Here is a 15,618-nt window from a genome sequence, read left to right as displayed (position 1 = left end):
TATTCCAGCACAGTCTTTGTTGGTAATATTTCATGTTGACCTCCTAGCAATGACGCTTGTAGCAGCGAGAGACGAATCTACAGCAGTGGCGCGCAAACTCTGATCTCTCTCACTGAGCGCAGTTGAGAGGAACAGAACCAACAACAGCAGCAGCAGCGGAGAATATCAGGCATTCACAATAACGAACACTTCTTCTGCTGTTCCTGGCCCTTCACTCAAGACATGACAGCAAAGGACCAATCGACGAAAGACCGTGAGTGTTCTTTCCTATATTTTTGATGCTTTGTTCATATTTAAGGTACATGGTTAGAGTATTGTAATGCGGGTTACATCTACATCATTATGGGCTATACAGTGGCAAACAGCGCACAGCCATGTTTTACAGAGTGCTCTACAAATGTCCGTGTAAATGCAAGGCAACACGAGAAGCCTTAAAGCTAAAATATGCCTTGACAGCATTTTTACATATTTTCAGATATCTGCCTTAAACTGCTCTTCGTTTGTGTGAATGCAATGAGCAGTTTTAAAACAAAAGCCTACAGGAAATGCGTGTGGTTTGCTCAGCCGCTGTAAGTAGATCGTCAAATGGAATAGGCTAATTAAAACTACACTTCATCGAATGGAAATTAAATAAAATCACAACGGACCCAGGTTATAAATCATTCAATAGCTTATTTTTTTGTATTATTATTATTTCAAGCCGTAAATATCTGACTGAATTGAAATTAATAACCAGTCAATGGATGTAATGGATGGTAAAATAACGTAGTGGATGGTTTGTCCCGTAGAACATAAATAACTTTTTCTTTACTGTAGAGATGACTGATATTGATGGCATTTCATCGCTCACTTTTGCCATTTATCAGAAGGAGGATGAACTGTGTTTCCCTTTTGACCATAAAAATTTATATATATTGGAAAATGTTGTAAAACAGCTGAACTGTACTGGTTAATTTTATAGAATATATAATTGACAACATCAGCAGGTTTTCTCAGTTGTTTAATGAGACCAAGATCATTGGGGGGGGGGGGGGCTTGGTGAACAGTTGCCTATGTCACAAAGCAGGATTAAGCAGCTAGCGAGATAAGTTTAAACTTAGTTTAAGCCAACTCTGTCACGGATGTAATGGCTAGACTGCAAACCAGGTGTTTCAGGCAGTTCAGGAGCAGTCTTTTCTGTGGGAGAGAGTAACTCCCTTTGGCATGAACTTTGTGGTTTGTAACTTTGCAGAATTTTACATGAACAAAGGTCAATATTACACACTAAAGGAAAGGTAAAATCTCAGATAGCATAATAGGGCCTCTTAAAAAACAGGGTTCAAGTGCTAAATTTTGCCCAGGTTGTTGTGATTGTTTAAGCAGGCAGTCATGTGTAATGATAGACTGGACAGCTCCAGGTGCTGAACACTGCATGCAGTCTCTAACACCTGGCTTATACATTTGTAAAGAATGAACTTTGATGAAAATTAATGACATGGCCAGAATGTACTGACGTACTGATGTACTGACAGGCAATGTGCATACGTTATTGAAAAGTGATGTGGGACGGCAAAGTCTAACATGCTTTAAAAATTCCTTAAAGGGAAATATTGGCTGACTTTGTAGTTTTACAGCATCTGCCCTGTCTTTTCATTCTTCTTATCTCTGTTTGGACTCTTGGCTTGATTATTATGCTCTTAATTAGCAACACTGCCTCTTTTTTCCTGATAGAAGACTGTCTGCAGGAGCTAATTTAAGGGTCTGACGGTGTGAGGTGAATCATTTTAGCCTCTCGACTATTCCCAGTCACATAGCCCCTCATGTTGCTCTTAGTTGCAACATCATGATTCATGTTTTATTTGGCCTTTTATGACAAAATATGTATTAAGTCTAGCCTCTTACAAATATGATAATTTGTCTTGTATGTTCAGTATTCTTTTTGTTTTGCTATCAACCTTTAAGAAATTAGTAAACCATTCTTAATCTGTAAATGTGGAAAATAAGGACCAGTTTATTAATGCACTAGAGAAACAGATCAGTAGGCTGCATTTCAGAAGAAATTGCCACCTGTGTCTTCTCCAGAAGGACTCTTGTAGCCCTTTCACAGCTGAGGTTGGGAGACTATGACCTCTTCACGCTCATTCAATCTGACGGCACAATTTATTATTGAGCTGAACAGATAAGGCTTAGATTATTTTAGATAAGACAGGACATTTCTGATTTTCACCTTGAATTAATTGTTAATTAAAATGCCTACTCTTGCAGCAGAAGTGAAATGGCTTATTGGTGTGACCCGTTGGTTGAGTATAATCATAGACCTTAGTCCTCATCATGTGTTTTTTTTTTCTCATTCTCCTTTAATAATAAAACAGCTTAATTACCTGTAGTTTTATGTGTTTTTGAATGCATACATGTTTGAGTTTAACATTCATAACTAGACCATTTGTCAAAAACAAGCTGTTATCTCTCTTACATATGTATTTTAATTAATGTGATCACATTAATTATGTTTTATGCTCAATGGTGGCGTTGAGTTGTTCCTAAAGCTGTAGCAAATTAAAATGTATTTAATTAAAGTGGAGCATTTCACTGTTAAGATCTTTCCCTGTCAGCTATGAACAATACAGAGCTAAGCACATCTGCATGCACACTTGTAATACCATGATAGAATAACTGATAATCATGATTCATGGCCAAACTAGTATAATTTCATTACACTTTCTCCAGTTCTGTCATACCTCCCATGCATAATTTAGGGAGACATTGGATTATGTAAGGTACTTGCAGCCTGACCAATGTTTGATTGTAGGCCATAGCAACTCAGCAGCACACAATGAGCTCTCCAACAGGATCGAATATTCATGAATGTCTGGGCAGGTCACGAAGGTACAGAAAGATTAGCACTGAAATAAAATGAGTGGTTAAGCCCCAGGTGATATGTTGCTTTAGCTCCATCCTTCCAACTTTCGACAGATCTGCAAAGCTGTCAGAATATTCAATCTCTTTTTCCTGTCTTTTGTTCATGTTCCCTTTTTATAAAATCAGCCTGAGGTCCCTCAATACAGAATAGACAGTAAAATGTTCCTTTGGATCTTATTTTCAGGTTCCAAAGGTTTTCAGTCTGTTGCATGGATCACAAAAATGCTCAGGTTTGCTTTTCCCAAAACCATCATAAGCCAAAGTAAATTGTAGATGCCATTGGCACCAATGGTCTCTGTGAGCAACTTAAGCTTGCAATGCTTTTGGGAAACACAGTCCTGGTTGTTTGAAGACACAGTCTGTTTATAAGCGCAGAGCATGACTTGGCAATAAGTAGACAAATGCTTTTTATAGTTCTTGGGGCTTCTCTAAATATCAGCTCTGTTGCAAAATCTACAAATGCAGCTTATCAAAGCATCACAGGTGTGCTCCAGATAGGAAGACTTTCCAGAAACTAGCCTGTAATAAATCATGTTCTTAATGTGGAAAGGAGGTAGTGGGAGGCGGGTTAACATCTACATATAAGACATTTATTGTTCCACTTTTCAGTGTCACACACCTTAGTGGCTTTTCAGCTCACCGATCACACAATCACTCTGCTTTTCAGCAGTACCAGTACACACACAACCATTTCGACACACACAGCTTTATGCGTCTATCTCTCTCTCTCAAACTTGTGCCCTGGCTCCTCTTTATCTCTCTCTCGGCTGATTGAGATAATTCTCCGCCAGGTGTCCATACTTAATGCTCAGCAACGCCTTGATTGCCACAATGCCATCTTAATTATGCTGCCTCCTAGATGCCTTCATTTCTTTTTGGCCTAATTATAAGGCAGCATGGAGCAAGCAATTCCAGAATGCATAGCAATGAGCTCAATGAAAAAATAGATCCAAGATGACAGATGAAGCAAGAGAACTGTCCATTAAAAATGTACTTATTAGTGGTGCTTGCAAAGCATCACTATTGTAATCTCACATACTTATTTTTCTTATTATTATTATTATATCTCCATACAAAACTTCGGCACCTAACTCGTCCCGCACCGTTTGGCGTAGACCCACGAATGAGGTGTCAAATCGAACAGCCTATTGACCTTTGACGCGTCACAGCTCCGAGCGAGGATTTCGCAGAAACGTGTAATTTGCCACATTTGAAGAGGCTGGCAGCCTCTGTAAGAGCATACCTCAATATGGGGTAAAAGTTGCACCCCTGGGGGGCAGGAGCTGCCCAAAGTTGCCCCCATTGACTTAAAATGGTGTAGGACGGCCCATGAAATGATATCGCATAGGGATTTTGTCCCTATATAGCATATAACATAGCTCTGGATCACAGTGTCATAGACACAAGGGGGTGGGCTCATTTTACTCAGACGACCAATCAGTCTCTCGGGATCATTGTGAAGCTATCAAGCCACGCCCTAGCAACCATTTAGAGCACCTTAGCAACAAGACCCATACACTTCTAATGAAAGACATCAAAGGGATATCTCCGGATAGAAGTGTCATAGAAACACAAGGGTGGTCTCGTTTGACCCGGGACAGCAAACAGCCAATCATGAATCACCTCAACACTTCCTAGCCCCTCCCTAGCAACCATTGTCAAGCACCTTAGCAACCACAATACATAGAGTGATATCTTCCATTCTGAATGTCACAGAGGCATGGGAGTTGGTTTATATCATTCATACTTACAAGCAGCCTTTGAAGTTTCATGAATGGCAGTTGCCAAGCCACTCCCTAGCAACTAAACAGAGTACCCTAGCAACCGGGTAACAAATCACATATCTCTACACCAGAAAATCGCAGAGAATTCTGGGTTGATTTATTTCAATCAGGATGGAAAGGAGCCATGATTAGTATCACTATGGTAACTGCCTAGCAACCAGATGGGGTTACCCTAACAACCGAGTAACAAATCACATAACTCTGCACCAGAAAATAGTAGAGACATCCGGGTTGACTTATTTCACTCAGGATGGAAAGGAGCCATGTATTGTATTACCTTGGTAACTGCATAGCAACCAGATGGGGTTACCCTAGCAACCGAGTAACAAATCACATATCTCTGCATCAGAAAAACGTAGAGACTTCTGGGTTGATTTATTTATGACCACAATTTTAGTTCTTTTTAAGTTATAACATGCTATTTGACGAGTTTGCCACTGCAAGCACCACTCACATTTTCTTCAGGAAATGTACATTCTAGTTATTAATACAATACTGAAAAATTCCAGGAAGTTGCCCCACTTTATGCTTGACATGTTGAATGATTTCTTAGCAGCATGTTAATGTCAAAATCTGTTGGAACCAATTGTGAGATGAGTCTTCTGTGCAGAGCACTATTTGTGTGAGTTGCTCTACAGGAGTTGCTGTTTATGTAGAGGGTTCCAAATCAGTCACTTATGAGATTGCATCTCTGTTAGGATGTTACCTTTAGAAGGTAGCTGCTTATATATACAGTAGGCAGTGAGTCAGTTCACTATGTTTTGGAGCAGACCCAGACCCATCCACCATGCTGTGGTAGTCTGGCACTATGAAAACATCTAAACCATGGCAAGACTCATAACAGGCAACTAAAAATAGTGGCAAAAAAAAAAACAACAAAAAAACCCCACCAACTTTCATTAAAATCAGACAATTAAATCTGTTGCATAACCAAAAATACAGCTTGTGATATTCCCAGCAAACCAGAGAGACACGCAGCATATGAACTTTGAGATTCCAGTTTGAAGCCGTTTTGACAAAGCTGATTGATTGCCGGATTGTCAGAGTCCCGGCTGTTTGGCAGGAAGCAGTTTTTTCTCATTTCTGAGTACTTCAACATATCAGAGTCAAGCACATGGAGTGATTTTTCAAAGATGACATCTCCATCCTGCCCCCGTCCGTATGATGTTCCTGCAGTTTGCATTCATCAACGTGTCATCATACTGCTGCGTCCACACTCGCTGAATACGGGTCAATATCAAGGTTACGGTCATCTGATTGAAGCCCAACCAAATGCTTCAGCATCCTGATGTTTCATAGGTAGCAATTTATCATGCAGGCACAGTCAAAGCAGATTCACAAACTAAGCTTCCTTTAGAATGACCTCGGTATGTGGTTTTGACAATAGACTGATGCTGATAGGAACGCTGACATTCTGGCAGATATATGACCTCCCTATCGTTTCATTTTCTACTACTTGTTTTCTTATCTACCTACTCACTTTGTTTTGCTCTGATTATTTCTTTTTGTTTAGTCTGACCTAGCCAGAACTTTGACTAAACAACATAAGGGCTTGTCCGCATTACAGTTGATTGGGGGCAAGAACCGCCTACTTGGACAGGAAGAGTCTGTCTGAATGACATGTAAAGCAACCAACCACATCTTATTTTGTGTTTACATGCTAGATTAGATTATACCACCATATTAGGACAACATGGAAAAAGTCATTTAAATAATAATGCAGTAGTCTCTGTAAATGGTTGTACTGAAAACAGAAATAAAATGAAAAAATTTGTCTACTTTGTGATCAGAATATCTGCCCCTCCTAAAGTAAAAGGTACAGACGTCACGTAGCTTAAAACAAAGATTATTATACTATTTTGCTTGTAGAAATCTAGTTAATTTAGTTTTGGTACTTAAGTGCGTCAAACAAAAAACAAAAAAATTGCATAAACGTTGGTAAATCCAATGATTATTTTATCCTCAAAATTTACTTTTGTGTCAAACTGGCACCTTGTAAACAAAACTTTGTTTCCAGGCGTACTGATTAAAAAACATGTGTGCCCTTACTCCCAGAAGTTGTGTAAAAATAGCCAATCAGATTTAAAGTTTACGAGATTGAGAAAGTAATTTCAGGTTATGTTTGCAATAGACAATACACTTCCACGTTCTGGCTTTTGGAACTTGGAAGTCAGTTATTTCTAGTGGTGAATGGGAGACCACAGCAAATATTATTTTTGCATACACATTTGCTCCAGCAGCAAAAGGAAAAATCCAGTATTAAAGGGGTTTAGGTCACCCCAAATTCTCATCATTTACTTACCCTCATGCCATCCCAGATGTTTGACTCACTTTCTTCTGCAGAACACAAAGATTTTTAGAAAAAATCTTAGCTTTGTATGTCCATACAGTGCAAGTGAATGATCAGACCTCTTTTTAGCTCCAGAAATCACATAAAGGTAATCCATATGACTCCAGTGTTTAAATTAATATCTTCAGATGCAAAATAATAGGTGTGGGTGAGAAACAGATCAATATTTATGTACTTTTTTTTTCTCTTAATCTGATATGGATTACTTTTATGTTTCCTTTACTTGATCTTTGGAGCTACAAAGTTCTGCTCATGATTCACTTGCATTGTATGGACCTATAGAGCTGAGATATTCTGAGATGGGGGTGGTAATCTACATAATTTGAGGTAATCTAGCACCGATCATAATTGAATAAATTCACAATAAATAATTAGAAAATTTAATGCAAGACAGTGATTTTAATAAGTCAGTGAGCATGTCATCTATGGCTGAAACTACTATTTGTTCTCCATTGTTTTCCCCTCCATATCCCTACTATGTATCACCATTTATCTTACATAACTGGAATCAGAGGTGATGACCTTCACACTCCTCTATGCTCTGTAGTCACTCTCTGAGGATGGCTGGCCATAAGCATGCCACATGAGCTGCTGTCTCCTATTTGATTTTTCTTTTGAATCTGGCTTGGAACTGTTATGAATGACACACCACAGGCCTTTATGTGCACTTTTGTGTTGCATCGCAGGATATATTGTGATTTTGCTTGCATGATCTTTACATTGTTTGCGAACATGTTTTTACCCAATATTTTATGGTACAGCTGTCTCTTAGGAAGCAGTTCCTACAGTAAGTGTTACCGAGTTGCCCTCAATAATGTAGCACTTGCAATATGTCGTACAAATCCGAGCTTTCTAATTTTCCAATTATCGGTGAATAACGCCTTGCTAATTGGTTGACTGTTTGAAAGTAATGTAATTGTTCTGTAAAATGATGGCTTCAGTAGCCCACATAAAGTATAAGGCCTTACCATGGAGGCGTAATGTAATTTATCTGTGTATGTATAAATGAGAACGCGCAAGAAATGGAGAAAGGGGAGGTGTGGGGGAGAGAGGGGGGTGGCAGTATTATGAGACATTAGAGTGAAAAATGAATCTAGCGAAGACGTAACAAGATGAGAGGAGAGAGAAAATTGACAGATGTAGAATGAGGTGAAAAACAGAGGAGAAACAGATGACAATGGAAAGAGGAGAACTCATGGCTCTTTACCCCTCAATGGAAATATTTTCATTTTCATTGCGCTTCTCTCTCATGGAAAACCAGGTTACCCACTTGCATTGCACTCTGTGCTGGACTGCTAAGATTCCCCCAGATGGTCCTAAAAATAACAGTCCGCTCTTCCTCTCAGTTTCTTTCTCACTCATCCTGTCTTTCCCTCCCTCTGGCAGTGCACATTGTTGACAAAGATACTATCTAAGGAATGACGGATATTGCAAACACAAGCATAGCATTGTCACTAATAAACTAGAGTTATTAGGCACCTTCCAAGAATACATTACACTTCAGTGTTCCAAGCCTGTTTAAAAAAACTAAAAAACATTAGAGGTGTGTAGAGTGGAGGAGGGTGGGGCCGTGCTGGAATGATGCACACCCGGTCCCCAATCAGCCCTATGTGTCTGTGTGTGTGTGTTTTTATTTTATTAAATATTATTATCATTACAACATTTTCTGAAGGTCAAACTTCTTTTCACTAACTATTTGTTGAAGAAGAAAAAAAGATTATCTATATTGTAGATTATTTTCCCATTCATAGAAAGTACCATTATCAATTAGCAATTGCCCCATAATATGATGAAAAGGATAGAGTGTGTCTGGCGACTTTAGCATCAAGCAGCAGTACCTTTCAGAGTTGCTGTAATGGATGCAGCAGAGAAAGAAACTGCTTGAGTGTTAAAAAAAAAAGGATGTTTTCTGATTAGCAATCATCACCATGGTATTGGAGCAAGTGCATAAAACAGAAAAAACTGATTCTGTAGACAAGTGCAGAAAATTGTATTACTGAGAAACGGCTTTCTAATTAAAAAACAAAAAAGCATGCAAAAACTGAACTCTGTTCAAACTGTGTTCAGTGTGTGTTTGCCACAAGAACAAATGTGTTGCAGGTTGCATGTGACAGCTTTTTTGTTGTTGTTGTTTTGTATGCTTTAAATCTGTATTGTGCTGTTCCAAAAATATGGGGTACCAGTCAGTTTATTCTTCAATAGTTGATGCATAAAGTGTCCATAGATTTGTTTTATTTTATTTATTGTTTATTACATTTGTTTTTTATCAGCATTAAGATTCTAGATTAAACTTTGGATGAATGTATAAGGGAAAGTGTATATCTTAGGTTGTGTGACTGATCACAATTTAGTTTTGTTTTCACAATTTTCTATTAACTTTTTGCATAAAACGTTCCTGCGGTGTGTCAAGTACATTTTAAAAGTGCAGATATTCATTGTAGTTTGAAGTGTGTGAGATCATTAAGCAACATGCATAATAAAGTATGACAACTACCACATAATGATAATTGCACAATAACAACATTAATAGTTTAGTGTGCAGAATAACTTGTTTGATTCACCAATGTTATTCTGCCATTGGTATTTGGCAAGAGGCACGCTATCATATGTGTGTGCACAACACTACTTCATATACTGTATGTTTGCGTGTATGTGCATTTTGTGTGGGTGTTTGTTTGTTTGCATGTGCATGCATGGATATTGTGAAACGCTTGTGTCACGCTTGTTTTGATTAAATATGTGTGATATCAGCATGCTAGCATCATGATACTGACACCCTTCCAAGTTATCAAATCATCATACAAATTCTTCTCCTCTTTTCTCCATCTTTTTTGGAGAGTTGCATGATCAACTGTCCCCTGAGCCTCTATTTCAGATTCTTCCTTTTTTGTCGAGAAAGAACAACAGAGCAGATGATGATCACCCTGTCACTCCACATGCGTGAGTGTGACGTCAGAGCCCGCCTGTGTGTCTCTGATTGTCTCCTAGGCATTCGTTGTGATGTGTTCATCTCTGTAGGATTCACTGCCGTGGGTGTGAGACTAAAGCTGCCTTTTTGTAACACCCCATTTATGGCTGTTTAATCAGAGCCAAGTATTTATTTCTTACCTCACTGCACTCTCTCTTTCATGTCTCCTTGCTGTTTTAGTTTCTTTCAATTCTCTTTCTTTCTGTCTGTCTCTGTCCCACTGTATTGACAGAAACTTTATTCCAAAACCTAGTGAGCTACTTTTCTACCTACATAGGCAGCACTGCCATGCAAAGGCAAAATGCAGTAACTGCACAATTATTAAAAATGTTTGATTTAAAAAAAAATGTATTACTGAAATCAGGTCTCTTAGACTAGGATCTTTCATGTGACAGACAGGCTTGACTCACTATGCCTAGATTGAGAGAAAATAAAGTGCAAAAATTGCTAACTATAAACTAAAGAGTCAACGCTAAGCTAAGGTTTTCCCAATGCCAAATTTCTTAGTTTCAGTGTTGGTGTAGTGCCCTTTGTTGGGCAGAGCTGTCCTCTTAGACAGCATCCAAAATGTCATGAAACCTCATAAGTAAGTTAGTGATTTAGAATGCTCTACCAACATGAGGAATGTTAGAATGTTGTTTCCGAAAGTTCCAGTACACTGGAATAGGACACAGTATTCTGACTCTCTGACAAGCAGCACCTCCCTTGAGACATTTGCATCTGCTCAAGAATGTTTATTTAGCCTGTGGCACAACCGGAAGTGCATTGCATTGACAATGTGGGAGACCCAGGTTCAGATCATGGGAAAACCAAGAAGTAATCACTTTCGCACAATCAGTAAGAGCATGTTTCTGAGGTTGCATTTTTCCTTCTTTCAATACATTTTTACGCCACTCGTGATCAGGTTTAGGTTTGGGGTTGGGTGGTTTAGGTAATAAAATATGCATTTCTCTTTACTGTATTATTTGATTTATTGCACATTTTGAAGGTGCTGAAATTTGACTATATATATATATATATATACTGTATATACAAATTTTCCTGTCAAAATGTGTTTAGTTACTTGCCAAACAAAACAATGTGTACCAATAGTCTTTTATTAACATTTTCCAAACTAAGCATTCCACAGTATAAAGATAGAAATGCACAAAAATAGCACCAAATTTTGTAACATTAAACGTCCCAAAGTCTAAGTGAGAGGTTGACTAATTAAAAGAAAGAGTCTCCATTGTTTGAGTATCCATTGCATTGGCCATTACATTTCTAAAATCCTCATCCTCCACAAAAATGTGGCTATCCACTTTACTAAATAAATCGTGAATCCGCATTAACATGATTTACGCCATTTGTCCATAAAACAGAAGTGCAACGCGGCGAAGAGGAAGTGCGGGTGCTGTACTCCAGCAAGCTTATATGAGTGTGGTTTTAGTTTGCTGCGCATGTGATAGACAGACCTTTCATGGGAGAACTCCAACAATAGCCTGATGAAACGCTCCCTCATGAGTGCCATGTGTAGTGTGTTTGACATTTAGGTGATAGTTAAGACTTGACGTGCTGCTGTGGTAATTAAATTCCACCTTACATAGGGTGCAAAATACTTTATTTTGTCAAGTCTTATCAGGGTTTGTTTTGTACAAACAAAATTATGGTTAAGAGGTTAAGTTGTATTTGATTCCGGACATGCAATGTTCCAACCAGTGTTCAGAACTCACATGAAGCTGAATTTTATGTTAGAATCTAATGTCAAGTTGTTAAATGCATCATGTGGCTAAACATGTATAAATAAACAATTAAACATAAATAAATCTGACAATTAAAAAAAAAAATGCATAGTACACACAAATATTGGGCAAAAAATACATCTTTTAACATACATAATTACATTTATAATCATAATTTCTCTCGCCTTGTCTGCCATCTTGGATTCTTTTTTCACTGAACTTGTTACCGTGCATACTGCAGCAATGCTGCTTCAGAATCTCGTCAAAACAAGGTGAATTTTTCCACGTCCACGCTAACATGTTTTGTTTTAAAAAGCATTGATTTGGCTACATTTACGCCTCTTTATCAAACACTCTAGAATGGCATTTTTTTTATCCGGAAACTTTGAAAAATTATTACGATATGAACTTTATTGGTGGTCTTAGAAGCCAGCATAATTAAGATTCCTACTTTTTGGAACAGTCTTCACACTGGGAGTGCGTCTTTGATGCCTTAAAATGCCGCCTTCATATGCAATTCGATACGTTTTTGAATAGAGTCTGTAATTCCCCTAAACCTGATTTCTAGTTTGAATGTTTTGTTGGAATTCACTGGAAGTGCTAAATGTCCTTGTGAAGGACATTTCAGGGCTTTCAATTGGGTATTGCTGTAATATATCAACACACACAGTGGAAACACTGACACACATATATGAAGAGAGTGAATTCCAGAAGAGCAAGCCAATGTTTTTCGATAATTCAATCCTCCTTTTTGCTGAAGTTGCTATGTGACAGAAAAACGACAAACTAGAATACCTAGTGAACAGCACCCAGGGTGCTGCCTTCTACTTTTGAATTTGAATCACTGCAGATCTGATTTGCTGCCAGATGTGGAGAGGTGGCACTCGTTATATTTATGTGTGTCTACAGTATTGAACATTAAATTAATTTTGAATAATACGCTCATAGGCTGCATATGTTCCTGTCTCAAAATGTTGCACTGTCTGCCATTTAGTCTCTCTTGCCTTAATCTCCCTCTGGATGTGACAGACAGACAGGGATGTATGTATGTATGGATGGATAGATGAGTAATACTAAGCTGTGCAATTTTGCTTAATATTTTTCCCCCATCCATCTCTAGTTCCCTAGCAGCACCCACACCTGCTCTGATTGCTCTCACTCTGCTTACCTTCCTTATTCATCCTTCTGCCCTGAACACATCACACACACCTATCCATGTTTCTTTTATAAATCAACCTGCCTTGCTGTTTACATACACTACATGGATTAAAGTAAGTGGACACACAGACACCACATTTATGCGCTTAATGAGCATTTAATTTCCTTAATAGGTAGTTGGTACTCGTCTAGGAAAACCGTCACAAAATGTTGGAACATGGCTATGGGGATTTGCTGCCATTTAGACACGAGCTTCCTTGAGGTCAGGCTCTAATGTTGAGTGATGGTGTCTAGCTAACAGTCAGTGTTCCAATTAATCTTAAAACATAATTAATGGAAGGGGTTCACTTTTGGACACAGTGCAGTGTACACGCTTCACATATATACCAATACGTTGATTTTCACTAATCCATTTAGCGCATTATGCTGCTTATCTATTAGGGCACATCATAACACTATGGATTTATCCAAAATGAGCACATCACCATCCAGTTTACATTTGTGACTGCTGTAGAATCGATATCTGCCTGGATACACTCCTACTCCATGGTAAAAATACACATGTACACGCTCTGATTTGCCCACCAGGCTCAACCACAGTCCCTCTGCAACACCTACTTGTTATGTCACTGGTCATGTCAACTCATGCCAAACCCATCTTCTCTCCAAATGGAGGAGTTACTTTACGTTATCACCACGATCTACACAGTAGCCCAGCCTATATGGAGTAATTCATTTGTCATGATGTCTTTCTCCAAAGAAATTTACTGTACATTTAAGAATAAAATTGTATTAGTATATTGGTTCCCTGGGAATAAAACCCTTGGAGTTACTCATGCCATGCGCAACTTGTTGATTTTGGTAATCGCTTGATGCAGGCTTGCGAAGAGTGTGACCGATGCAGTCCCAGTGTCGCTTCATGATTTCATTTTGGGCTGGAAGGATGTCTTCTGCCATAGGTCATTTTACTGATGGTGTTTGGCCAGTGGATTTGGAGGATTCTTCATTGAGATCCATTGTTAAAAGTTTGGAATTCGTTGGTTGCGATCAAAGTCTCTGCTCCATACAGCAGGACCGACTTCTTGTTGGTGTTGAAAAGTCTGATCTTGGTTTGAAGTGTTAAATCCTTGGAGTTCCATGTGTTCTTTAGTTCAATCAAAGCAACATTTGAATTTTTTCTATGTGGATGCTGAACCCGAGTTAGGCTGCCATGTTGTTAGTCTTCTCTTGCATCTTTTGGTGCGTAGTAGGGACCGATTGTCTGCAAAGTCCAGATGATAGAGCTGTATTCAAGGTGTCCACTGGATTCCATTTATTTTCTGTGCTGCAGATGTCTTCATAATCCAGTCTATATAGCCTAATATAGTCAGCAAATAGAAAAATTGAGAAAGCAAACAACCTTGACTGACTCCTCACTTCAAAGGCTTCAGTGAGTTGCCCTCCATGTACTATCTTCCAGGGCATTCCCTCGTATGAGTTCCTGATGAGTCTCATGAGTTTATCTGGCACCCCGTAGTGGCGGAGCAGTTTCCAAATGGTCTCTCTGTCCATACTGTTGAATGCCTTCTTTTAGTCGATAAAGTTGACGTAGAGGGGAGAGTTCTATTCCATCGACTGCTCAAACAAATATGCACAAGTTTGCAAACTGGTCTATGCAGGATCTACTCCTGCGGAAGCCAGCTTGCTTGTCTCGTAGCTAAATGTCCACTTTTTCCTTTATTCTGTTCAAGATTACATTCTGTTCAGGTCACCTTTCTTCAGAATCGTGATGAGGTATCCCTCTTTCCATTCTGATGGTACTTGTCCCTCTTTCCAGATGTTTCCAAACATTGGGTTAAGCATGTTTACTGATGTTTCAATGTGTGTCTTTAGTGTCTCTGCAGGCCCTACTGCCTTTCCATTTTGTTGTTGTTGTTTAATGGCTTGTCTTATTGAAATAAGTCTTTAGTTGATCTTCCATAGTCAATAGGCAAATCCAATCTTTTTGATAGCTGTGCTTTATTGTACAAAAAAACAAATCTTTGATGCCTTGAATGCCTTGTTTTGCATAGAATTTTGGTCATAAATACTGCATGCGCATTTGGTTCAATTCCTGTCATATGCTGTATTATTGTCGTCTCACCTCTTGTATCCTATAAAATTTGTCATTCTTCTAAGAATTAAAGATAGCTGCTTCAACAAATAAGTGTAAGGAGGTGCTTAGATAAGTGTGTGTGTGTGTGTGTGTGTGTGTGTGTGTGTGTGTGTGTGTGTGTGTGTGTGTGTGTGTGTGAACGCAATGTAGCAAGAATGTTGCACACCTGTGAAACCGCAGTGGTCATTTTATTCACAAGCAGTAAAGTCACACCTCCCCTGCTGCCCTGCTAACAGCCTGCCAAGTGATAGGCCACAAACCATGTCAGGGATACACAAACACACACCAACATGCACACAGATCGAAATAACAGGTGTGTACTTTTCTGTTTGTGTCTGTGCTATGATATCAGTTGCCAGATCCCTATGACTAAATGGGCTTGAGTCCGATACGACTGTGTCCTGCTGTCTGTAACTGCATGTGGCTCATTGGTAAATGTTTAGGATGAGAGCCAATTTCACGAGCAAGTGTGACTGTAGAAAATTATGCAATAGCACTGTCTGCAATAGAGTGGTGATCAGCTGGGATAGTTGGATGCTGGCATTCCTAAATTTAGGATATATTGGCAGATTATTAAAAAATTCAGAGGCTAGATGTGCCAATAT

At 38.8% G+C, this 15,618-nt stretch overlaps 1 protein-coding gene across 2 annotated transcripts in view; it reads left to right on the top strand.

Moving 5' to 3' along the window:
• The window catches only part of LOC127633675 (TANK-binding kinase 1-binding protein 1-like), a 56,873-nt gene continuing 41,255 nt past the window's right edge, over positions 1 to 15,618 (top strand). For both annotated transcript variants that reach the window (XM_052112920.1, XM_052112919.1), the window contains exon 1: positions 1 to 253. The gene's annotated coding sequence lies outside the window, so the exon portion shown is untranslated. The remainder of the gene's footprint in view (positions 254 to 15,618) is intronic.

The sequence above is a fragment of the Xyrauchen texanus genome, chromosome 40, assembly GCF_025860055.1.
Source record: "Xyrauchen texanus isolate HMW12.3.18 chromosome 40, RBS_HiC_50CHRs, whole genome shotgun sequence".
Taxonomy (NCBI): Eukaryota; Metazoa; Chordata; class Actinopteri; order Cypriniformes; family Catostomidae; genus Xyrauchen; species Xyrauchen texanus.
This window is presented reverse-complemented; position numbering and strand designations above follow the sequence as displayed.